A 25,626-nucleotide genomic window follows, 5' to 3' on the forward strand; every position below is an offset into this window, starting at 1 on the left:
AAATTTAAAATAATTAACCTGTTCATTTTTAGTAAATTTGTAGCATTTATTTTTCTGAAGTTATTAAAACTTAAAAACTGTCCTTTTTAAACACCCTGCAAACACACACACACACACACACAAATAAACACACAAACTAACAAACACGGACAAACATATGTTTATATAATAGACAAAATTTATAGGTTGGTCTTCCAACTGCATAGCATACTCTTGATAATAGACATTCATTATCTACTCAGCTTTTCCTTTGTGAATGGTTAGATCATACTCTTCTGAGCACTAAATGATCTCTTGCAAGAGTTTCAGAAGAATTCCAATGACACATGCAGCAAAGCCATCTTCAAATGAGAAGCAGAAGACCTTGTCATGTATAGAAAATTATTCTTTGTCAGAGCCTGTAGTACATCCTGAAACCTGGCAGTGGTAAGCACCTTTAGACAGCATCCATCTCTCTCTTTTGTACTTTGCCTGTTATTTATCATCTGAGAGTTGTTGAAAAAAGTTATCTATGTTGTTCTGGTTTCAAGGAATCTTGCCTATCTTTGATAAACTCCCATTTGAAGAAGAGATTTTTCAGGCAGTGTTTCGCTATACAAAATCAAATGCTATTATATATTAAACAAACAATAAATACAGTGGGATTTTGTATTCTCTTTGTTTCAGCCCTTAGAGTGAAGCTAACAGTGTAGTCACTATAGAATCATATTTCCAGAAGCCTGCCTATTCCTTACAGACCCCTTCATCAAAGATGCCTCTTAGGAATCCATAGATGGAGTTGCTTAAAAAATATTATATAAATGGGAGAAGAGGAATGTGAGTTGGTAGATGTTTTCCTTTTCATAGATATTGTTTCTTGCTCTTTAGGAGTATTTTTATGCCATAATTTTTTCAACCATTTGCCTAATTGTAGTCAACTGTTTTGTTTCATTTTTCTGCAACATCAGAAAGTGCTACCTTGATTTTTTTTCTTATGTATGATGCCTTTCTTTGTGTCTTTGACCTCCTCAGGGGATATGCCCAGTATGGGAATCTCTAGTTCAAAAGGCATGAGAAATTCAGTGATTTGTATGGCATAATTCCAAATGATTTTCCACAGTGATCAAAACATTTCATAGCTGCACTAAGTTTGTGGTAATAAGTGTGTTTTCCCAGGCTCCTTCAGTAGAGATCATTTCTGTTTTTCATCATTCTGGAAAATTCATGGACTATGAGTAAAAAAATAAATTGTGTCCTTTTCTATCCACCCTCTATTTGACTTATGATGTCTTTCCTAAAATGTGGTTCCCAGAGATGAGGCCAGCATTCCAGATGGAAGTTTAAGAGGAATAACAACTATAAGTATCGTTTACCTACTCTAATCCAGGCACGGTCCTAAGTCCATTACAGTTATTCTCTCATAGGACAAAATACAGTGGGTCTCCATGTAGTACATAGTGGAGCAAGACAAAGACTAGTGCCATAAGACCCAAGCTTCTAAAGTGCTGCCCTCTCTGTCACTCAAAGCATCAGGGAGCTGGATAGTACCTGAAAGGCTGTCAAACACTATCACTTCATTTTGGGGGAAACTAAGACTGAGTAAGGCTAAAAGATTTATCTGAGATCACACAGATGAACATGTCTGAGGCAGGGTGTCTATCTGCCTTCCCCAGAGGTCCTTTCCCTCTCATTATTGCCCTTCCCAGTGGTCTTTCCTTATGTCTTTTCTCCCTCTCCAGTAGTACCTTTCCTTTGTTTTTTCCCAATCTTTCTTCCTCAATGGGTCCTTTCCTTTGTATCCTCTCACTTTCATTTATCCTCATCCTCCTCCCTTTCTCCTTTCCTTATTGGGCCATAGAAGGTATCTTTTAAAAGAGACCACGGAACTGTAGACATTGCAAGGGCTTTAGAATGGAGACCATGGAATATGAGAACTGGAAAGAACCTTATAACATAAGGTATTCTTTTGGATTTGATATCAAATATTCCTTCATGGTTTTCAAAAAGCAAGACTGAATCAAGGATGAAACAATGTGCATAGACCTGAATCTTGAATGAATTTATAGTTGCACACAGGACTCTCATAAAAGGCCACTTCTTATCTAACTAGCCACGAGGGAAGAACAACCATTCTCTATGACAAAACATTAGAAGCCATTAAGCAGCCCAATATTTTAAGATCAGTTGAATGTCAGCCTCCAAGTTAAATAAGGGTTGCACCATTCCCAGCAGTGCAAATGTGCTATGTTCACATTCTGTTTCAAAGATAGCCCTCCCCAGCCCAACCAGCAATCCCATTCCTGCTCTTCACTCTCTCAGAGGTACAATCCTTTACAGTTCCAACAAATAAGATAGTTATACATATCTACCATATGATGTATGAACAGGGAAGGAGAATTAGGACTAAATGAAAGACACAGAACTATCTATAGACTGAGGAGGGAGCTGTCCAAGGTCTATTATGCAAACAGTCACAAAAGACACTACTTTCCCAAAAACATCTCTTCCACCAACCTTCTATGGGGCTTAACTTTAGCACATTGCTCATAAATTTCAGTAAATGCAACTAAGGTGAAACACATTACAGGTTGTACCATCCTCTTGCCATTTGTTGTGCATTGGTTTTAAAGAGAGCCAGAAGTAAGGGATTGAGTTACTTGACAGGAAAAATTGAGCATAGCAGAATAATATAGTAGCAGGAGAACAGAAAATTGAGAGTCTATTCTGAAAGGTAGGGGAAAACGCTGAGACCTGGACAAAAGGGGAAACAGGGGTCAGAAGCAAGGAGTATGGCAGGGAGGGGACCAGGCTGACCAGGACAGAAGTGGATTTTGAAAAAACAGTGACAAACACTCAGATATCTGAGAGGGACAGATTCATAGGAGCTCAGAAAAACAGGAGGTAAGGAAAGGCTTTTCTTTCCCTGAAGGCTTTTTTGAGCAAAGACTGGATGATCACTTGTTAGGAATATCATCATAGAGGTAGTCTCCAATATATACTTATGTCAGTAATTTCTATTTGGGCCCTGTTTTGACTTAATGCCCAAGTTGAACCTTAAATTTCCCATTTAAGCTGATCATTTCAAAGTCCAAGTTAGGTACTTATACTATTGAATCTAACCCTATCCTAGCCAAGTCACTTAAACTGTCTACACCTCAGTCTGTTCTAAAACATTGGAAATGAACCCAATGACCACTGTAAGTACTGGATAATATTGGTGACAGAGAGACCAGGAGAAGAGCATTTGGTATTTGGGGAGAAGGAAAGAGGTTGAGAAACATAAACTTCTAAGGAGAAAGTGAGGCAAGGAGATGTAAGAGGAAAGGAGAAGAGAGAAAAAGAGAGAGATGGGGAGATGGGAAGGGAGAGAGCACATAAGTGATTAGAAGGGAGGGAGAGAGCAGACCTTTTTAAAGGAAAGTGTCAAAACAAGATCAGAGTTTACAGGTGAGGAAGAGATTCAAAATGAAGGGATACCTTTCCTCTGTAGAACAAGCCAGGTAAGTGCAGTTATGGTTATGGTTATGGTTATCCTTATGGTTATGCACTCTACTTGGCTATGGTTGTGCACTCTACTTGTGGTATCTCAGCCACTGATACACTTTGTTCCTCTGGAGAAGCCACTTAACAACTGTCAGCCTCAATTTTCTCTGCCTTCAATTTACTGGACTTCGCTTGATGATGTCCAAAGAAGCTCCAGCTCTCTCATCCTCTTGGTGTCTGATAGAGAAAAGGATGTCCAGTTATAATGAAGTTTGGAATAGAGAGATAGAATCAGAAGGAATCAGACATTGAGCATGAGAAGAAGAAAGAAACAGGAAATCTAAGTTTGTGGATATCTAGAGCAAAAGAGTGAGGTCCCCTAGTGGACTCTTCTGAGTATTCTGAATGACTGGAGTCCAAATGCTATTTCACATTTTTAACAAATATTTGATGCTGGGAAATTCTGAGAAAGTGTCTAAGCCCGTGTTCTCTATTATACGATAATAGAATAGGAGTTAAATGACCCTGAACATACTTCAAGCTCTAAATTTTTGATCATATTGATAATATGAGGCAAAAGAATAGATTACATACCAATGAGGGAAGATTAGAGGAAGAAAAAGGCTTTTGAGAAGACTAAAGAGAAAAGGAGGGCAAAGAGAGGGATTCAGAGAGAAAAAGAAATAGAATAAGATAGATGCAGATTATTGACATATATGTATGTATCATGTATTTAGAGAATTTCAATGATGTAACCAAATTAGAGACAGAGCAAAAGAGATGGCGACAAACACAGAGCATCACAAGGTAAGGAGGGAAGAGACCATTATTGAGGAAATTGAGGAATAGAGATAAGAGATGAAGCAAGGGAAATATGGAAAGTTAAGCGACAACTGGTGGATGTATAAGAAGTCAGCTAGGGCTCATATTATTCAGAGAACTCATTCTTCCACAACTTCTGTCATGCCATAATGCTCTGGAGAAGTCTCTTAACCAGACAGTCTGTTTGCTCCTCCGGAAATGCACTAAGTGGGAAGTCATGTTGTCCAGTAACAAAGTAGGTCTATGATCCTCTAGATTTCAGAGAGACAAATGGATGTGCATTTTGAATTATACTTCTAAAAGTAAGAGACAAATCACTAACCTATTGTGAGCCTCAATTTTCTTCTCCTTCAGTTTATTGGGCTAGACTTGATGGTATATAAGCTAGATCCCAGAGAGTAGAAAGTATGATTACTGTAGATTAATCTTGAAATAGATAGAGAGAGTTAGGAGGAATCAATCATTGATGAAGAGGAGACAGAGGCAAGTATCCACAGGAAATGGAAGTATGGGAATTGAGGGGAATATGTTGAGGAAAATAACCAGGTCTCATCACGGACTCTTTGTAAGTCAGAATGACCTGAGTTCAATTCCAAGCTCACATTGAAGATAAAGGTGTGACCCTTGGCAATTCAGTAAGCATATCTAAGCTTTCTGCTGTTTTAATGTAATAGATTTGGACCAATGGCCCCTAGAGTTCCTTCCAGCACTAAAGTTAGGATCTTAGGCATAACAGGGGGAAAGAAAAGACCACTTGTTTAAAGGTGGGAATTAGAGTAAGGAGAAAAACTTGTTGAGGAGGTGATAGAAGGAGGAGAGGGAAGGAGAGAGAGAAAGTAAGAGAGACAGAAAGAGAGAAACAGAGACAGGAAACAGCGATAGAGCTAGAGTGAGCCTTATGGACAGGGTGACCTAGGGAGACATGAGACCACAGGCAAGGAAGACATCTAAAAGTAAAGCATCCCTGAGGAGGGAGGTGGAGATTAATGGAAAGAGATCTGACCTTGCAGTCAGAAACCAACCACACAATGACTAATTGGATGATCCTCATCAATTCATGTAATCTCCCTCAGACTCAGTGTCATCCTCTGTAAAAACGATGACACTGGCCTTCATGTCCTCTGAGGTCCTTGTATCTCCATGATGTTTTGGATGAGGTGGTGAGAAAGGAAAACCCACTTGGGATTACAGTGTGAAGAGAGTAGGGGATATAGAGCGACTTTTTCACTGAGCAGGAGAGAGATATAGAGGAAATGGACTTTGAGGGATATTTGTAGAAATGATGCAATGAAATCTCCATATTTATATTCCTGGGAGTCAATATAGCCTGAGGTTAAATACATTATCATACATGTTCTTACAAGATGGGTGACCCTGGGTAAATAATTTGGAGACTAAAATTATTTTTTCTTCTATCCTAAAGTGATAGTCTTGGACTCAATGGCCCCTGGAGTTCCTTCCAGTTCTGAGTCTAAATCTGGACAACCAGGTGATTGCAAAGGGTGGAGGGAAGCAGGGGTATGTTCCCACAGGGAAGAGAGATGTAGAAAAGGAAATTGGAACTTTAGACCTGGGAGGTGTCTGGGAGCAGCTCAGGGTTTTTTGACAAAGCCCTCTGGTTGGAGTGAGAACTACATGTGTCTGTATCTGTACTCACAGAGTACTTAATTGTTTCACCCATATGAGTCACTTCAGTGTTTGGAGCCAGTTTTTCATCCTTCAACTGTTGAGTTAAGATTTGATGCTCCCATTTTCCTCTAACTGTATAGTGGTGTGAGTGCTAGAGAGAAAAAATAAGCCTTGGGTTTCTGATGTTGTGTGTGAGTTGGAATAGGAACCACACTCATTTTGTAACATCTCATTGACCTAAAAATGCAGAATTACACAAAACCCCTATTGGCCTAATATTAGAAAATCGCCAACTTCTCTGAAAGGACACAGGCAACATCTTATTCGCTACCATAACAAGTACTTGCTGCCCTTAGAAAAGAGACGATGCATGTTTGTCCACAATGACTTCTTTTTTGCGTTTAAGAGTACTAAGTCCCTTCCCCTTGTCTCCAGCCCTTGCAGAGAGAATGTGACAGTCAATATTCATTAGCCATCCTCTACCTGTCTGGCATCATACTATATAACACTGGTGATGTAGAGACAGGACAAAGGTAATCCTATGCTCTCAAGGACCTCCCTGTCTAGTAGGAGACACAACATGTCACCAACTATGAAGTAACTAGATAGATACATGGTAAATATTTAAAGGGAAGGCATCAGAATAAAGGATTTTGGGGGGAAACTCTCTTGAGAAGTTTGAATTTCAGTTGTGCTTGAAGGAAGCCAGGGAAGCCTTGATGCTAAGTGTCTAACGGTGTTATCTCCCGAATTTCCCATTACATCTCTCACCTTCTGTTTCCTCCTCTGTAAAATGATGGAACTAGCCTTGATGGCCTCTAAGGTTGATCCAGGTCTAATTTTCTTCAGGTTTTTCTCTGTGAGGAGGGGGATTTCTGTTTATCATAGGTTTACATAAACACCATTTGATGAGACAGGGAAGCTAGGCTTAGAGAGGAAAGGAGTAGAAGGGAGGTCCAAGTGAGTTATGTTTGAAAGGAATTGTTTTTTGGTGGCAATCCAAAGCTGGGCTCCCCTCCTGTGATCCAGATTCAGGGGGATTTTATCGGGAGGGAAGAATGGAGAGAATGACAGGCGTAGGGCAGTGTGGGGAGTGGGAGGAACATCAAGCTCCTGTTTTGGTGTAGGTCCTCCATACTTTTCCCTTAAATGGCTCCAGGAGTGGCAGCAGGCCAGAAAATGGGCAGAAACCCTTCTGAACCTCAGGAACTTAAAGAAAGGCCCCAGTTAAAAGCAGATAGTGGGAAATGGACCCACTCAGGTCTCTAGACTTGTGACCTTCATAACAACCTTTAGGGTAATGCGGCTGCAGATTTGCTGGTGGAGTGGTGCTGCCCTTAATAGAATAGGTTAGAATAGCATGCTTCTCCCAGCAGATCATGGGTATGTGGACTGTGAAAAGACTAGGAGGATTTCAATGATGAGCATTGGGTCCAAACTCCTCATGGTACAGAAAAGGAAACTAAGAAACAGAGGAGAGGCTACATGTCCAGAAAGAACTGAAGTGGGATCTATGTGGGAGTCTCTCTTACCGGACAGACTACCTGCCTTACTTCTGTCCACCTCCCTGCTATGCCAGTGTGTGGAAAAAAATCCACTTAAATAATATAGAGACTCCTCTGAGCAAAAAGGCAGTTTTTTTGGCTTTTCTTGAGAAAAAACGTATAGTCGAAGTCTCACAAATATCACGAAGACTAAGGACCTGTTCCCTGGAGTCAGTCAAGCAAGATTATATGGCCTAGCACTATTACCCCCTCCATAGCCCCATCTCTTCCAACCTGATTGGTTAAGGTTTTCAGAGTTATAATCCTTACGCAAAAAATATACCCAGCAACAACGAGAAGAATAAAAATTTTTCATAAAATATTACCTCACCATCCAGGTGGCGAGGGTATCAGAAGATTTCTAATGACCTTCTGTTAAATGAATTAATGTCTGAGTATGCAAGGTCTTCTAAGGAACTGTACTATCTCTTCAGTTTAGTACTTATCAAACAAGAGAAGGCAGGCTACTGTTCTCACAGTCTGTTATCAAATAGGTGGCTAATTAAGACTGCAAGATCTCTTCTCTGGAAGTATTCCACTATTTCCCTCCCTATCAGAATCAATGCAAGGTCTTTCTGGAAATAATCCACTGTTTCACTCCCTAGTAGAGTCAGGAGGGTGTCTGACTGGGAATATAAGGCCTCTCTCCCTCTTTTAAGAATATTCTTTGTTTTAATAATTTTTAACAAGGAAGGCAAAAGACCTTAGAATGCAACTGAGAATCAACTACCCAGCAAGGCTGAAGGTCCTCTTCCAGGGAAAAAGATGGACTTTCAATGAACCAGGGGAATTTCAAATGTTCCTTTTGGAATGGCCAGAGCTGAACAGAAGGTTTGATCTTCAGATACAGGACTCAGGTGAAGCACGGAGATTGGAGGAGAGGGGGGAAATATGAGGGACTTAATGAGGATGAACTGCATGTATTCTTGCATAGAAAAATGACACTGATAATACTCATATGAACCTTCTCAGTTAATAGAGTAGGTAGAGAGAGCTTTTAGAGTTGAAGCACAGGAGAAAGCTGAATTCAAAGATAAAATATGGTGTAAAAATGGAGTCAATAGAAAAAAAGGGAAATGGAATGCGAGAAAGAAAAAGGAGAGGGAGAATAGTCCATGATATTTCACATAAGATTTTTTTATTACAATGAGCTATTGCAATGATATGGAAGGGGGGAGGCAAGGGGGAATGAGGGAACCTTTGCTCTCATCAGAGGTGACTAGGAGAGGAAACAGCATATATACTCAATGGGGTATAGACATCTGGAGTAAGAAGGAGGAGGGAGCAGGGGGAAGGGGTGGGTATGAGAATAAAGGAGGACAGGATGGACCATGGGGAGAGAGTGGTGAGATATAACACATTTTCTGTCTTACTTCTTGCAAGGGGCTGGGATTGGAAGGCCTGCCTAGGACCATGGGGACAGGTGGATTCTGGGCCTAAGGAGTGGTATGGGGGCTCAGGGCTTCTTGGCCCCAGGACCAGGGATCTGTCTGCTGAGCCCGTCATTGACCCTACAGCAGAGTCAGAGTGAAAGGAGAGAGAAACTATAGTACATGGTAGTGGAGAAATAAGAAAGGAGGGAGTTGGGATCAGCAATGGCAACATTGGAAAAATATGGAAGTAACTTTTGGGATGGACTTATCATAAAGAATGAGATCCCCCCATGACAGAGTTGTTGGTGTTGGAACAAAGACTCAAGCACATTTTTTGTTATTATTATTTGGGGGAGGGTGCAGGGCAAGTGGGACTGGATGGCCTGCTTGGGGCCACATAACAGGGTGACCTTTGGGTGTCTGGGGCCAGATTTGGACCCGGGGGCTCCTGGATCAAGGGCCAATGATCTTTACACCACCCAGCCACCCCTACTATTATTACTATTTTATTTTATTTTGGGTCTTTTTTTCCCTCCTTTTTGGTTTTTGCAGGGCAGTCGGGATCGGGTGGCTTGCATGTCACATGGCTGTGTGATAGTTGGGTTTATGAGGCTGGATATAGGCTCAGGTGCCCTTGGCTCCAGTGCTGGTGCTTTGTCCATTGCGCCACCTGGCCATACCTACAATTATTACTGTTACTTTTATTTTTAATTTTAATTTTTTCTCTCCCCTTTACTTTTTTCGCCTAAGCAAGTTTATCTATATTCATGGGGGAGGAGGGGTATTTTGTTTACTTGTAAACAAGAATATTTTATTAATGTAAAAAAATTTGTACAAAATGAGAATAAAAAATAAATTCAAAAAAAAGATTTAAAGTCTTATACTATGTGTTTGGATCATCTCCCTTTAGGTGGCCCAGTTGCCAATCAAGAGGCAGAGAAAAAAATGTCCATTTTGGAGAGTTTGTCATCCAGGAGAATAAAACCAAGCTGGTTTTACACAAAATCTTATTAGAAAAACTCCTGCTTGCTAACCTTCAAAAAATGTTATTGTCCGTATTCTTCCATGATTATGTCCTATAGGCTCACAACATTCCTTAAAGAGAAACTATCTTTACCTAGCTGTGTGGCCCTGGGCAAGCAACTTAACCCATTTGCCTTGAAAAAAAATAAAGAGAGAGAGAGAGAGGAGAGAGAGATAAACTATCTTTAGTTTCAGTGGTATTCTATTTTTCTCCAGTTCAACATTCACTTTGAAAACCTTGAGTTCCAAATTCTCTCCCTTCCCCCTAGCCCACTCCCTCTCACTGAGAAAGCAAGTTGCTTGATATAGGTTAAAAATGTACAGTCATGAAAAATATTATACTAGTGATGTGGAAAAAAAACATAATCCTCCCACAAAAAGAATAAACTCAGAAAATTAGGTGAATAAAAAATATGCTTTAGTTCTGTATTCACACACAATCAGCTCTGTATTTGATATGCATAGTATTCTTCATCACAAGTCCTTCAGATTTCTCTTGCATCACAGCATTCCTGAGAAAAGGCAGGTAGATGATCATCCAAAGCTGATCATCCTGCAGTATTGCTGTTACTCTATATAGAGACCATTTCAAGGGAAACCCAATTTCATGGTCTCAAAACCATCTAGTCTCATAAAGAAACAAAACATTTTGCAGATGATATCATGATATACTTAGAGAATGCTAGAAAATCAACTAAAAAAAGTGCTTGAAACAATGAACAATTTCAGCAGTGGTGCAGGATGTAAAAAAGACCCAAATAAATCATCCCCGCTATGATATGTTACCAACAAAGCCCAGCAGCAAGGTTAGAAAGAGAAATTCCATTTAAAATTTTATGTGGACAGCAGAAAACATGAAGGAGTCTACCTGCCAAAATATACCCAGAAACTATAGAAACACAGTTACAAAGCACTTTTCATACAAATTAAGTCAGATCTACACATCTGGAAAAATGTCAGGTGCTCCGGGGGAGGCCAAACAAATATAAAAATACAAATTATACCTAGATTGATCTACTTATTCAGCATCAAATCAATCTGCCGAATATTGTTTTACAGAGTATGAAGAAATAGCAAAATTCATTGAGAGGTAAAAAACAGCAAAAATATCAAGAGAATCCATTATTGGAAATACAAAGGAAGGTGGCCTACGCATGTAGCAATAAAAAGTAAAAAGCGGCAGTCATCAAAACTGTTTGATACTGCCTATGAAAGAGAGTAGTGTATCACTGGAATAGAGTAGGTACTAAAGAAACAATAGTAAATGACTATAGTAATCTACTCTGTTTTGAAACCCAAGACTCCACCATCTGTAATAAGAATTCGCTAATGAACAAAAACAGTTGAGAAAATGGAAAACAGTATGGCAGACTATAGATATAAACCAATATCTCACTCCATATACCAAGATAATGTCTGAAAGTCTACATGATTTCAACATAAAGGGTGATATCATAGGCCAATCTGGAGAACAAAAATGATCTACCTGCTATATCCATAAAGAGGGAAGGAGTTTATGACCAAACAAGAAATGGAATACATTACAAAATGCAAAATGGATAATTCCGATTACACTAAAAATATAAAGTTTGCTCAAATGAAAACAAATCAAACAAGGATAGAAGTAATGCCACAAACCTGGGAAACAATTTTTACATCCATTATTTCTGATAAAAGTTTCATTTCTAAAAGACAAAAAGAACTGAGTCAAAGTAATAAGAAAATAAATCATTTCCCATTTGATAAATAGTCAAAAGTTATGAAGAGGAAATTTCTTCAAATAAAGAAATCAAAGTGATCTATAGTCACACAAAAATGCTCTAAATCATTATTGTTCACAGAAATGAAAATTCAAACAAGTCTAAGATAACGCATCACATCTTTCAGATTGGCTGATATGACAAAAATGGAGAAAGATTAATGTTGGAGAGAATATGGGAAAAAGTCGGACCATAATGGACTGTTAGTAGGGATGTGAATAGATTGAAGCAATCTGCTGAGCTCTTTGGTACTCTGCCAAAAGGACAACCAAACTGTGCATACCCTTTGGTCCAACAATATCACCACTTTGTCTATATTCCAAAGACAGCATGAAAAAAGAAGGAAAAACCTCCATGTGCAAAAATATTTGTACCTGCCCTTTTCCTCGTAGCAAAATACTGGAAACTGATGATTATCTATGAATGTCTCAGGTCTTCTCAGTAACACAATGATTCAAGACATGTACAGAGGACTGTCTCATGGAGGAATAAGCTATCTGTATCCAGATAAAAAAGTGATTGATTCTTCCTATTGAAGCATATTTTTTCCACTTTGTTCCTGGCTGTGTTTTTTATCCCTTGGCTTTTTCTGTCTTCTTCCTCAACTGTGGCAAATATGGAAATATATTTTACATCATGAAGCACATATGAAACTGTTTCAAAATGCCAACCATTGTCAGAAGAGGGAAGGACAAGGAGAGAAGGCTTAAATATGGAACTCATTACCTTGCAAAAGTAATTGCAATGAAAAAAGGGATTATGTTTAACAGGATCTTACAAGTCTCACATATATCTTAGTACTTGTTGCCATGGGGAAGTAGGAGGGAAAGGAGGGAGGTAAAAAATGTGGAGCTTGGGTCGGTTAGGTGGCGCAGAGGATAAAGCACTGGCCCTGGAGTCAGGAGCACCTGGGTTCAAATCTGACCTCAGACACTTAATAATTACCTAGCTGTGTGGCCTTGGGAAAGCCACCTAACCCCATCTACCTTGCAAAAACCTAAAAAAGAAGCGTGAAGCTCAAAATATTAGAAAGAAGAATGTTGAAAATGGACTGTGCACAAAATTAGAAAAAATAAAATACAAAAAACAGGTGAATGCTAAAAATATTTTCATATGTAGTTGGGAAAATAATACGCTTTCAAGATGAAAAAGCAAGATGGGCAAGTCATTTAAAACTATTGCCTTGCAAAATCCAAAAGAATTGAAAAGAAAAAGTAAAAGCAATTTCTCTACAAAGGATATTTAAGCTAAAAATCTCAGAAACTGAGGAATTGAAGCCCATATTCCAAGAAACCCTAAAGAAAAATATAGCTTGACCCAAAATGCTAGTACAATTTTATAAAGCGTAGAAGGAAGATGAAGTGAAGAAGTTAAAATTATGATCGAAACAGGATAAGATTGATAGTTGTGTAAAATGAAGAAATTACCATGACCCAAGGGAAAAACTGCAAAAGAGAATTGCCCACTTTCAACAAGATGTACAAAACTTTATTCACTGTGGAAAACTCCTTCAGTATTAGAATGTACCTAAAAAATAAAATAATGACTTCAAGAAGCAAGAAGATACTTTAAAAAAATCAAAAGTGTTGGCAATTAGAGAAATATAGGTTGTTTCAAAATAATAAACCTGTAACAGACCGAAGAAAGAACATTAAAACATTTTAATACCTGAAAACAGAGTAACTAGACAACATAAAATACTAGGGATTGTACTTCCCAAAACAATCTCAGAACTATATGAAGACAATTACCTGATATACTTCACACAAATCATGTCAGATCTAAATAAATGGAAAAAATATCAATTGCTCATGGATCAATTGAATTAAAAAACAGTAAAAAGTACAATACATCCTAAATTTATTTACATATTCTGTGATATACCAAACTGTCATTATTATTATTTTATAGAACTAGAATTAATCAAAAGGAAATTCAGATGAAAAAACAAAAAGTCCATCCCACCGACAATATATTGTAAAAGTCTCGAAAGTTCAGTGAAAGAAACTACACCTTCTCCCAGGCAAAGTAGGAATTTTATGCAGTTTCTTTTGATATTCCTTATATAATCATATAATTATTATAAGTCTAGAATTAGTAGGTAGGGACAACTAGGTCGTTCAGTGTACAGTACACCTGCCCTAAATTCAGGAAGACCTGAATTCAAATCCCAAATCAGACACATAAAAATTACCTAGCAGTGTGACCTTGGGTAAGTCACTTAAACCCTACCGCCTTGCAAAAACTAAAAAAAAATTAGAAATTTTTCAACAGGTAGAGAACATTTATTTTAGAATCCACTATTCCCTAGGTGAAAACAAAATTTATGGTATACATCTAAAAGGCCAGAATATAGCATTTGTGCTGCTTGTCTTGCTTTTTGAATATACAACCAGCTTACCATTTCCAATGGTAGTTGATCCCTGTTCTGGAACTTAAAATTCCTATTGGCAGGCTGTATTCTAACGTGCCCCAAAAGGGCTGGGTGGACTTCCCCTTCCAATCTCTCATCTACAGAGCATATGAAGGGTGGACTTTTAAAACGATCACATATTTGCTTACATATTCTTTAGCATATCTGTACATGTGGTGAAATTGATCTCTAATAACTCAATTGAATAGAAGAAATTTTTTATCTGAATGAATTTAAAGGGAACTGTTACACACAGACAAAATAATTATATGCTGCCCTAAGATGTGTGATTAATGAAGTTTTGCTATTTACGACCGTATTTTTAGCACTTTAATTTGATCGAATTCTTACTTTGATCCTTATATCTGTACGCAGTGTTCATAAGTTGTCCCTTGGGATATGAAGAAAACTTTTCATCATGGATCCTTTGGAACTCTGTTAGATCACTGTATTCATCAGAACAACCAAGTCTTTCACAGTTGGTGATGTTTCAGTATTGCTCCTGCAGTGAACAACGTTCCCCTGGTGCCCCTCATTTGATTTTGCATGAGTTCAAATAATTCTTCCCAGGTTTTTGGAAACAATCCTGCTTGTCCTTCATTGTGGCACAATTATATAGTTCAACCATACACACCAATTTGTTCATTTATCCTTCAACTGATGGGCATCCCTCAGTTTGCAAACCTTTCCCACCACAAATAGGGCTTCCATGAATATATTTGCTAAAGTATTTCTGGGATGCACTGACTTCTAGGTCAATTATTGCAAACCTGCTGAAAAATACACCTGAGCAATGTTATCCAGGTAGATCTCCCTTCACATAGGGGGACCATTCTGCAGACCCTTTTATACAGCAATTTGACTATAATGTGAATTTACCTATGAATGGGGAAAAGAGCAGGAGGGAGGAGGAAGGGATTGTTGTCCCCATGGAGACGTGATTGAGGGGCACCTGTGGGGTGGACTCAGAGAAGCCAGAACATGAGGAGGAACAGATGCTTGTTGGGGCCTGCCCCATGAGGCCCTGCCTGGAGAAGAAAGGGAGAACTTTCCAGCAGGTACATAGCAGGAGGCCAGACAGGGAAACATTCAGGAGAGGACAAATGACAGGGAGGGGCCCTGGACAGATGCACTGGCCCCAAAGAGGACTGACACAAGACCAAAATGTAGGAATCCAACTCTCCGGCCAGTGGGTGCACTTAAATAAGGTCTGTCTCTCAGCATGGAGGTCTCAAGCCCAGCTCTGATCCATCAGTGGGGCTGGTCGTCTCTCTGAAGCTCTGATTTTCTGCTTTAACTTGGAGGATTTCTTGAAAGGGTTTTGGGGATGTGTTGGGGTAGTGGGAGGCCACTGAGCCCCAATCTGAGGGGCAGGAACTGTAAGAGATCCCAGGACTCTATGGCCAAGGTCACAGAGGGGCTTTTTGGAATTCAGAGTTCTTTCAGTTCCTTATGTACAGTCCAATTTGCATGATGTAACTTTACAGAAAGTAAGATCTGCCTGCATTCTGCTCTATTCCCATTCAGTTTTCTTCAGACACCTTTCATATTTAAGGTTCTAAGATTCCATTCATCTTATTGAATTCTTTCATATTTTATGGTTAGATTTAACTAGCTCTGAGAAGGAAAAGTTGAGTTCTTCCACTATTATTGTTCTACTCTCCGTTAATTCACTTAATATCTCCTTTAACAATCTGAATGCCAGGCCATTCGCTACACATGTGTTTACTATTGATATTACTTCATTTTCTATGGCTCCTTTAATCAAGTTGTAGTTTCCCTGCTTGCCCCTTGTAATCAGGGTTCTTTGGGCTTTTATTTTGTCTGAGGTTCAGAGTGATTCCTTTCACGTCTACTTCTCTTGCATGTTTGACTTCAGATGAGGTACAACAATTGCTACTTCAGACCTTTTATGTTAACTGTGTTTAATCTCTTTCTGTTAACTATATTTCTTAAAAGAATAAAAACAACATATTGTAGGAATCTGGTTTCTAATTCATTTTGCTTCCCATTTGTATTGTATCAGGGAAATCATCCTATTCACACAATTATAATTATTAGCCATCTTCATCCCTCCATTTTACTTTCTTCTGTTTCTCCTCCTCCTTCTTCCCTTCCTCTTCCTCCTCCTCCTCTCCCTCTCCCTCTCCCTCTCCCTCTCTCACTGTCCCATTCTTGTCTGCTCTCCCTGTCTGCATCTTTCTACTGTTCCTCTGTCCCTTTACTAACGTCTCTAACAAAAGACCCTTGGCCTTTTGTCATCAGTTCACTCTTTTTTCACTCCTTTTATATTCTGTTATCGTCTCTTTCTTCTTGCCTATAGGATAAGATAGATTTTGTTGACTAAATGAGGAAGTAGATTTTCCATTTGTGAACCAATTTAGATGTGGGAGGTTTGACCATGGCCCTCCTCTCCCATTTTCTGCTCCTATATAAAAGTTCTTTCTTGCTCACCTACATTACATGAGGTCAATTTCCCATTCTTTCCCTCCCTTCTACCGTTTCCAAGAGCATCCAAATTTCACACCTCTCCATTCATTATAGGTCATCCCTACCTTTGTGGCCCATGCCCCAAACCCCTTTCTATGTAAAATTGGTCTACCTACTCTAAGAATAACAAAAATTCTTGGAAAATATATGATTCATTTTCCAATTTAGGAAAGTATAGAATTTAACCTTAGTGAATTCCTAGGGATTACTCTTTCATATTTACCTTTTAATGCTTCTTGTATTTGAAAGTCACATTTTCTGCACTTGTCTTTTCATCAGGAATGCTTCAAAGGCCTCAATTATTGGAATATCCTTTTTTTCCTTCTTGATGTCTTTCTGTAGAGAGCAGGACTGTAGTAATTGGGATGTTCTTCAGGCATGTGGTCCAGCCACAAGCATCTTGTCCGCTGAGGGTTGAGAGGCTATATGTGTTTTCACACAGAGCAAACCTGTAGTGGGTGGTGTAGGAAAGAACCTGAGAAGCCTTTCTGGACAAAGAAGCCAACCTTTATTAAGAGAAGCAAAGGGGTGGACTCAGAATGCACTGGACAGACTGGAGGCCCCCCTTCATATCTCTCAAAGCTTGGCTTCTTTCCCCAGAAGGCTACCTGGGTTCCTTCTCACACCACAATGTTCTCAGAGAGTGTCTTCTACCACAGTGTCTTTTCCTCTGAGTGTTCAGAGAGCAGTTTTGACAGAAGGCAATTGCGTAGGAATGAGAGTATGCTCAGAGAGATTATTTTTATCCGCAGGTATTATCTCCTCCCCATTCAGAGACAGAAGGTGCTTTGAGACGAAGTGATACTGCCGATCCAAAAGGATTCTTTGAGATACGATCTTCATCCAGTGTCTTTTCCTCTGAGTGTTCTGAGGTTAGATGTGCTCCCACAGAGAGTGAGCCGGTAGGAACCGGGATGTTTCAGAAAGAGTCTCTCCCACAACAAATATCTTTTCCTCTGTGTATTCTAGAGCAGGGTTGACTTTCTCTCCCTCCTAAAACAAAAAATACAATTTGTCACATGGCATGGCTTTCAGGGACGAGGACAGGAAGATGAAGGGATGCATGCAGTACCCTGAAAATGTTTAAATTTAGTCAAGAATCTGAAGGGTATAATGGAGGTATAAAAGAGAAAAGAAAGCAGATTTGGAGGTACAGAGTGATTCCTTTCACGTCTGCAGACTCAGGCTTGGAACTTGGGCTGAGACTTCCAGTGCTGAGAGAGAAGACCTTTGACTGTTCTGCTCATTTATCTCATCTGGCTTCCAAGTGTCTGTCTTCTGTCCATCCATGATTGGATGCCCTGTGTCTTTCTTCATTCTATGTGTGGCCAGTCCTCTCTTGACTGTGGCCGTGTCCAGTCTACATGTGTCTGTCCTTTCCATGTTCTTCTTCTTGATGCTGGTCAGGCCATCATGAGGTTAACCTGAATGCACAATTAATCCTCCTCTGGACGCTCTTCTCTGTCCCCAGACCCCATGTGTCTTTACACCAACCCTCACTCCCCTGCCTTCACCAGTATTTGACCCATGTCCTCCTCCCTTCTGCCCTTGAAGATAGGTCTATGGACAATTTCACATTATGGTCAAGCTGCTGTCCTGAGAGTTTTGAGCAATGATACCTTTTCAAAAGCAAATCCTGGAGTGGATAAAAAGCAGATGGCATAATTGGAAAAGAGCCTGGCAGAAGATAGAAGAGCAACACCTCATATCACTTATCAAGTTAAAAAATGGATAAATCAATTAGATATGATAAATAAAATATTAAAGTGACAGCTTATGACAATGTTCACTGAGACTTAAATAAAAATAATATCAGACATTGCTAATGACTCTAGGATAGCCCTTCAGATCATTAAATCATTCATCAATAGCTAGTAAGTAGGTTCCTCCTAGGTGCTATGCACATAGAAGCACATGAGGCTAAATGCAGAAATCAGCATGTATTCCTAATAAGTCTTGCATAAGAGGCCCTGTGGGAGATTCTGGAGATGGAAACAATATTCGGGACACAGCTCTTAAGCACTAGAAGCTTTTGTTCTAAGGAAAGAGGAAGTGCATGAAAGTATACAGAGAACAAAATTAACAAAGGCAAAGTACAAGGCAGTCTTAGAGTGAGACCACTAGCAGGGGGAATCAGGCATGGCTCATGGAATGGGGATTCTTGGATTGTGTCTGGATGGAAGAGAGGGATTCTCTGAGACATAAGGACTGAAGGCCAGCTTCAGAGTCAGGAAGGCTCACATCAGTAGCAGGCTTACAGTCAAATCACCTAGCCTCTTAGTGCCCCAGGCAGCTCTGAAAGGTCACAGAGACATTGAGATGGGTTATCAGTCTTACTGAGGAGGCCAAAAGATGAAAGAGTGCTTGGCTAGAAATACTCTGATTTACCCTGGCCCAAGCAAGGTCCCAGAGTTAGTAAGTGTCTGAGGCTGGATTTGAATTCAGATCTTCCTAACTGAAGGTCCCATGCTCTAACCAGTAAATCACCTAAATGGAATAATTTCCAGTTCCCAGAACACTGTGGCTAAGCCACTGATCCAGACGCTGCCTTGAGGACTGGCAAAAGTAGGAAAAGACCTCATTCTAATTGCACTGAAGTTTTCAAATATGCAATCACCACCCACCACATGGAAAAACTCTATTTGTCCTACCAGAGTTCAAACCTCTTCAAATAACTTTGTGGATGTTGAGTGCAAGGGTCAAGGAGTTGGATGTATAATCTCACAGACAATACACATAACCATTTAGGTAAAAAGAAATTGAAGCTTGATGTATCCCACTGGAAAACTTGCACTTGACTAACTTGCAACTACATATAAATGAATGAATGAATGAATCCCTCATTAAGCAACAAATTAAAAATCCTGAAAATCAAGGGGAATTAAAGTTAAGAAAACCACTGAACTAGAAATCAAACTAGGAGCTGGTGTTTTTGAAAAAAATTAAAAAGAAAACCATTGGTGATTTTGATTTTTAAAAAGAAAGAAAAAGTTAAGTGCCAGTATCAAAAATGAAAAAGGTAAATTCACGACCTATGAAGAGGAAAAGAAAGCAACAATTAGCATCTATTTTGATCAAATAAATGAGAAAGCCTACATGAATTGGATGAATATTTGCAAAAATTTAAAAGCCCATATTGTCAGAAGAAGAAATGGAATACTTCATTGCATTTTAGAAATGAAAATTGAACAAGCCTGCAATGCACTTCCAAAGGAAAAATTCCCAGGTCAAGATGGATTCACAAGTGAATTTCTACCAAATATTAAAGGAACAATTAATTCCAATACTATAATATACACTATTATTCATAAACAGGGGAATGAAGAATCCTCTCAAATTCTTTTCATGATGTAAATTTGGTGTAAGACCTAAACTAATAAGCGTAGAAACAGAAAACGAAAATTGTAGACCTATTTCTCTAATAGATATAGATGCAAAAATATTAAACAAAATACTAGCCAAGAGATTACAACAATATCTATTACCTGGATCATAGACTATATCTGGGTGGGATTTGTGCCAGGTATACATGTCTGGTTCAATATTAGGAAAACTATCAGATGCATAATTGATCTTATCAAAAATAAAACCAAGAGAAATTAAATGATAATCTGAAGCTATGTAGAAACAACTTTTGAGAAAATGTAGCACACATTCCTAGTAGAAATACCAGAGAGCCCAGAGGGAAAAGGAGCTTTCCTTAAAATGAGAAGTAGATCTCTCTAAAACCATCACCAAGTATTATCCATCATAGGAATAAAGTAGAAGCCTAGCCAATAATAAAAGGAGTGAAACAAGAGTACCCCTTATTGCCACTATTCTGATAAATTGTACTGGAAATGTTAGCTTCAGCAATAAGAAAAGAAAAGGAAAACACTGAAAGGGATTAGAATAGAGAATTCTAAAGAATCAACTAAAAATCTAGGGGAAATCATAACAACTTTAGTAACTTTAACATTAGCATTAATTTTAGAATTAACAACTTTGGTTGGTTTATAAAATAATGCAGTGAAAATCCTCAGACTTTCATTTTTGTTTAGCTTGACCATAGGATTAAGCTCCCCAATTTAGGCTAAGTTAGCATTAACAGGTAAGCTGAACTTATAGACATACTACCTTAAACACAGGTTCCATACTGATTTTGTAAATAAATAGATGACTAAGATGTTTTAATTTACTAGAAAATCATTGAGTACCCAATAGATATTAGTATTGGAATAAAATGATCATAAGATATAAAGAATTTGTTAAAGGCTAAGCTGCCCTTTCTTACATCTGGAGAAAGAGGGGGGCAAAAGCTAACTTCTTTGGACTTCTTGAATAAGCTCCCTTAGCTAGAGGTTAAGTATTGGCTGAGTAGTATAATCTTCAATGGTTGGATTTGCTTTTCTGGCAACTGAAAGCACAAGTTTGTATAGTAGCCACAGGTCCCATGTAAGGAAGATTTCGGGTTAAAAATGCTTCAGTTGTGCAGCAAGACCTTCTGGAGCAATCTCCCTTTGACAGCTCAGTGTGGACCACAGTATGACTTTGGGTTCAGAAAGCTTGGGAGAAGAAAACCAGTTGGATGACTTGCATCATCTCACTGAATTTTGTTCAAAACCATTTTGTAAGATTGCTGACATGTTTCAAAACTGCTTGCTGTCAATAAAAATAAGCTCTGGAAATCCTCCTTTATCAATGATTACTGAGTAATTAGTTGACCTGACTTAAGTGGATTCTCATCATTCTATTAAATCATTGTTTATTTATTTGTAAAATTTGAATCTAAAAATTATTTCATTTTTCAGATAATTAACTTTCATAGACAGAAGCAATTTCAGCTTTGAGAGCTCCCAATCCAGACACAGTAAGGGGACCCGGTGGCTGCTTAGAAAGAGATTATTGGGGGCCCCTGTGCTACTACCAGAGATGAGAGGGAAGAAGTTTGGCCATGTCTTTGCTTATAGAGACTTCTGGTTCAGAGTTCAATGGCAGAGAGGATCATTTTGCACAAAAGGAGGCAGAGACCCTGAGGAGCAGGTATCACTTCTGCTCACAAGGTATGAGGGACCCTGAGGAATAGCATCACTTATCATCCCAAAGGTACAGGGACTCTGAGGAGCAGTATCAGTTGCAATCCTGAAGGATCAGGGCTTCTTCCTGGTTAAGGAAAGCAGTGACCAATCCTCTCCCCAAATCACATCAATTTGGGACCACCAAAGACTTTCAGATTCCCATATCGAAATCTAAATACAGTTATGTGAAAAAGTATGATGCTTCTGACATGCCCTTTCCCTCTGGAGCCTTAAATAAAGTATAAAAGGCAAGGGTAGCAATCATGATCTCAAACAAAGCACAAGCTGAAGCAGACCTAATTTAAAGAGATAAGCAGAAAAGCTCTATCTTGCTTAAAGGTACCATAGACATTAATGTAATATCAATGCTAAACAGGCCCCCGGCGCCTCCCTGGCTGGTGGAGGCCCGCCGGCCTGGACCAGAGATGTTCAACTGGGTGGTGAGCAGGCTCAGCAGGAAGCAGCTGCCTTAAGATATACATGATGGTGATGGGACTCCTAGCAGCAGTCACCAGAATGTTAAAGGCATAGCAAAATGGGCGACCTCCTTGGAGAACTTGCTTGAAGATCCAGAGGGAATTAAAAGATTTAGGGAATTTTTGAAAAAAGAATTCAGTGAAGAAAATGTCTTGTTTTGGCTAGCATGTTAAGATTTTAAGAAAATTCAAGTTAAGAAACAGATGCAAGAAAAGGCAAAGGACATTTACATGACTTTCTTGTCCAGTAAAGCCTCATCACAAGTTAATGTGGAGGGACAGTCTCACCTAAATGAAAAGATACTGGAGGAACCTCATCCTTTGATGTTTCAGAAGCTGCAGGATCAGATTTTTAATCTCATGAAGTATGACAGCTACAGCTGCTTTTTAAAACACAAACGAACTGAAAATAGGAAGAAGATGCATCTGATTCCCAAACTGTAGCCAAAAGAGCTTCAAGAATTTATAACACACGATCTGGAGAAGACTAAGGACTGGCAACTTATTTTTAATTCTCAGGAACCATGTGGTGTTGTAGAACTGCTTGATTATCTATATATGGACTAAGAAACATGAAACCTATTTGTGGTATTGTGTGTATCTTACTAATTGCTAGAACCATTGGTTTTGCATGAAAGCTAATCTTGCCCAGTGTCTTTGAAGAAAAAGTTTTTCTGGCTTTTCCCAAATGACTGAAAGACTTTTTATGATATTTTTATAGATTAAGGTGCTTCCAAAAAAAATCTTGTCTTCATTTAGGATAACAGAATGTTATTGCTGAAAGATACTATAAAGATCATTTTTATTAAAGACCTTCTTTATTTTATTTTATTTTTTGACAGAATGGGGCACTGAAGCCCAGGGAAGGAAAAGGAAGGGACTTAGGTAAGGTCACCCAGCTAGTTGATGCCTACCAATATGCTTATGGAAAATAGACAGACTTTGCTTTTTTGTTCTTTACCATGATGCCCCCAGGATGAAATTTGGGTTATTTTCTCAGATATATCTTGCAAATTAGCTCAGTAATTAGTTGTTTCGATGGTTTATTTATTGATCACCATAGAGCTTATCGTGCTTATCATGCAGCCTTGTGTTTTAGATCTGAATGGAAAGAAGTGAATTGTCAACAGCTTGTAAAGACTTGGGGAGCTGTATGCATCTGTGTAATCAAAGAGTTATTACTTCCTCTGTGTGGATTTATGTCTATAATCAGTGGGTTATTATTTCTTCTGCTTTTCCCCCTATGGTTCATGACATTTCATGAAATAGGCTATTAGCCTTTCTGAGAAACCAAGCCATATAGCCTTTCTTGAGAGAAATAAGATCTCAGATGTGAACAATAAATAAGTACATGGGAAACAGGGCAGGGTCCCCATAGCAACATAAGGTATAGTGTAATGAAAGAATGACATTAAGTGCATGCTAAAATTCAAAAAATAATATCAATGCTAAACAAATATGCATCAAATGGCCAAGCATCTGACTTCTTAAAAGAATAAAACAGATGAGTTACAGAAGGAAATAGTTAAACTATACTAATGGATGAACCCACCTTTCCCCCTCTCAGAATTAGACAAATCTGCATAAAATAGATACAAAAGGAGTCAAGGAGATAGCAAGAATATTTTCAAAGCTAGATATGAGAGATTTCTGGAGAAAACAGAAAGGAAAGAGAAACAAATATGATTTTTTTTCTCAGCTGAACATGGCACCTTTACAAGAAGAAGTAATTCTTAGGGCAACAAACCTCATAACCTTATGGAGAAAAACATAAATACCAAACTGAGACCTTTATTGTACTTTTATAGTACAAAATTCAAGAGGAATTATCTGTAGAAACTTAGATTAAACAATTAAATGGAAACTAAATAACATAATCCTAAAGAATGAATTGGTCAATGAATTAATCAATGGATAAAGTAATAATTTCATTTAATAGAGATACAAAAATGAAGTAAAATACTAAAATCGATAGGATGCATGAAAGTATTACTTAGGTGAAACCTTCATCTAGAAATGCTTCTAATTATAAAACAGGGAACACAAAGATTTTTGAACTGGGCATGAAATTATAAAAGTAGGAAAAAACAATGAAAATATCCATTTAGACATCAAAATGGAAATCCTGAAGTCAGATGAGATTAAGGAAATTAAAAAAAAAACTTATAAATAAAAGTAATTATTGTTTTTATGAAAATATTAGCAAAATAGATAAAACACTGTTTACTTTGAATAAAAGAAATAAATGAGTAGTCTCCAAAATGACAGGATAAATGTATAACAATGAAGATGTAATTAAGGCAATATATAGGAGTTATTTGACTGAAGTAGATACCAGAAAAATTGCCTGTCTACTTGAAATAGATGAATACTTACCAAAATATAGACTGTCCATGTTAACAGAAGATAACATAGAAGATTCGATGAGTGGTCTCAAAAAAAGAAACTGATCAAGGCTTTAAATGAGTTTTCTGATGAAAAAAAATTCCAGAGAGTTTTGGAAGTGAATTGTTCCAAACATTCAAAAAAGCACTTTATCCTAGTTATATATAAAATATTTGAAAAACAAACAGGTTAAGATGGAATTCCATCACATTCCTCTTAAAATTCAAATAAATTGTCAGTAGAGGTATGAAATGACAATAATTTGGAAAACAAATTGGACATATGCACAGAGAGTAACAAATACTTTGAAATCTTTACCAAGTCTCCCTCATACCCCAAGGATGTCATCAATAATTTGAAAAAGTTCCCATATATTCAAATATATATATAGTTTTGAATTGGAATCAAAATAGTTGGTCATCCAAAATACAATGGCTAGACAAGGCAAGGACCATGAATGTCACAGAGTATTATCACCATGCTTTAGGAAATGATATGTGTGGGCACCACTCCATCAGGAATACTGGAAACTCAGCTGCTGGTCTTTGGGGTAAACCTGGAGGGAATAGCTAGTCTGACCTGGTGATTGTCCATCATGAGCTAAACACTTGGAAGTCCTAGGGCTCTCATTGTACTCTCACCTCAGCCCAGGCAGCCCCAAGGCAATAATGATGGCACTGGTTGCCTCTGGGACAGGAGCAGCAGCAGGTGGGAGCTCCAGGCCACCACAGTTGGAGTCAGCTCACAGGGACATCTACTGCTTGGACCTGTTAGTGACAAGATCTACAGCAGGATGTTGTATCAAAACCACCATTCCACCTTTGGATTGAGAGTACATATTGGTATATAACCAGTCACCCTGCAAACATTTAGGATTCTTTTATATTTTGTGTGCTGTCCCCAGAAACAAAGGCTGTCTAGGACTATATACAGAAAATGGAGTAAAGATGGTTAGAATCTTTCCATATGATGCAACTGAGTTTATGTCCTTTCTCCATCAGAAAAAGTTAATTATCACAAAACTTGAGATTTCTGAATAGAGAAACATGCTAGTGACAGTTTCCACAAAAGGTACATAGACAGCAGTTGCCTCTACTTACAGAGTTGACAGAGAGTTCCCCTGGTTTTGCAGGGAAAAGAGAAAAGACATACAATCAAACTGTTCTCAAGTCAAAACAGTTGATGAAAAGGA

At 38.5% G+C, this 25,626-nt stretch overlaps 1 long non-coding RNA gene and 1 pseudogene across 1 annotated transcript in view; one reads left to right on the forward strand and one right to left on the reverse strand.

Moving 5' to 3' along the window:
• LOC141502501 (uncharacterized) overlaps nt 1-25,626 on the reverse strand; it is a 168,105-nt gene that overhangs the window by 116,146 nt on the left and 26,333 nt on the right. Inside the window, exon 2 of the long non-coding RNA XR_012472557.1 lies at nt 16,740-17,509. This is a non-coding gene — a long non-coding RNA (uncharacterized LOC141502501). The remainder of the gene's footprint in view (nt 1-16,739; nt 17,510-25,626) is intronic.
• LOC141502500 (regulator of G-protein signaling 10-like) lies at nt 21,999-22,542 on the forward strand (annotated as a pseudogene).

The sequence above is a fragment of the Macrotis lagotis genome, chromosome X (genome assembly GCF_037893015.1).
Source record: "Macrotis lagotis isolate mMagLag1 chromosome X, bilby.v1.9.chrom.fasta, whole genome shotgun sequence".
Classification (NCBI taxonomy): Eukaryota; Metazoa; Chordata; class Mammalia; order Peramelemorphia; family Peramelidae; genus Macrotis; species Macrotis lagotis.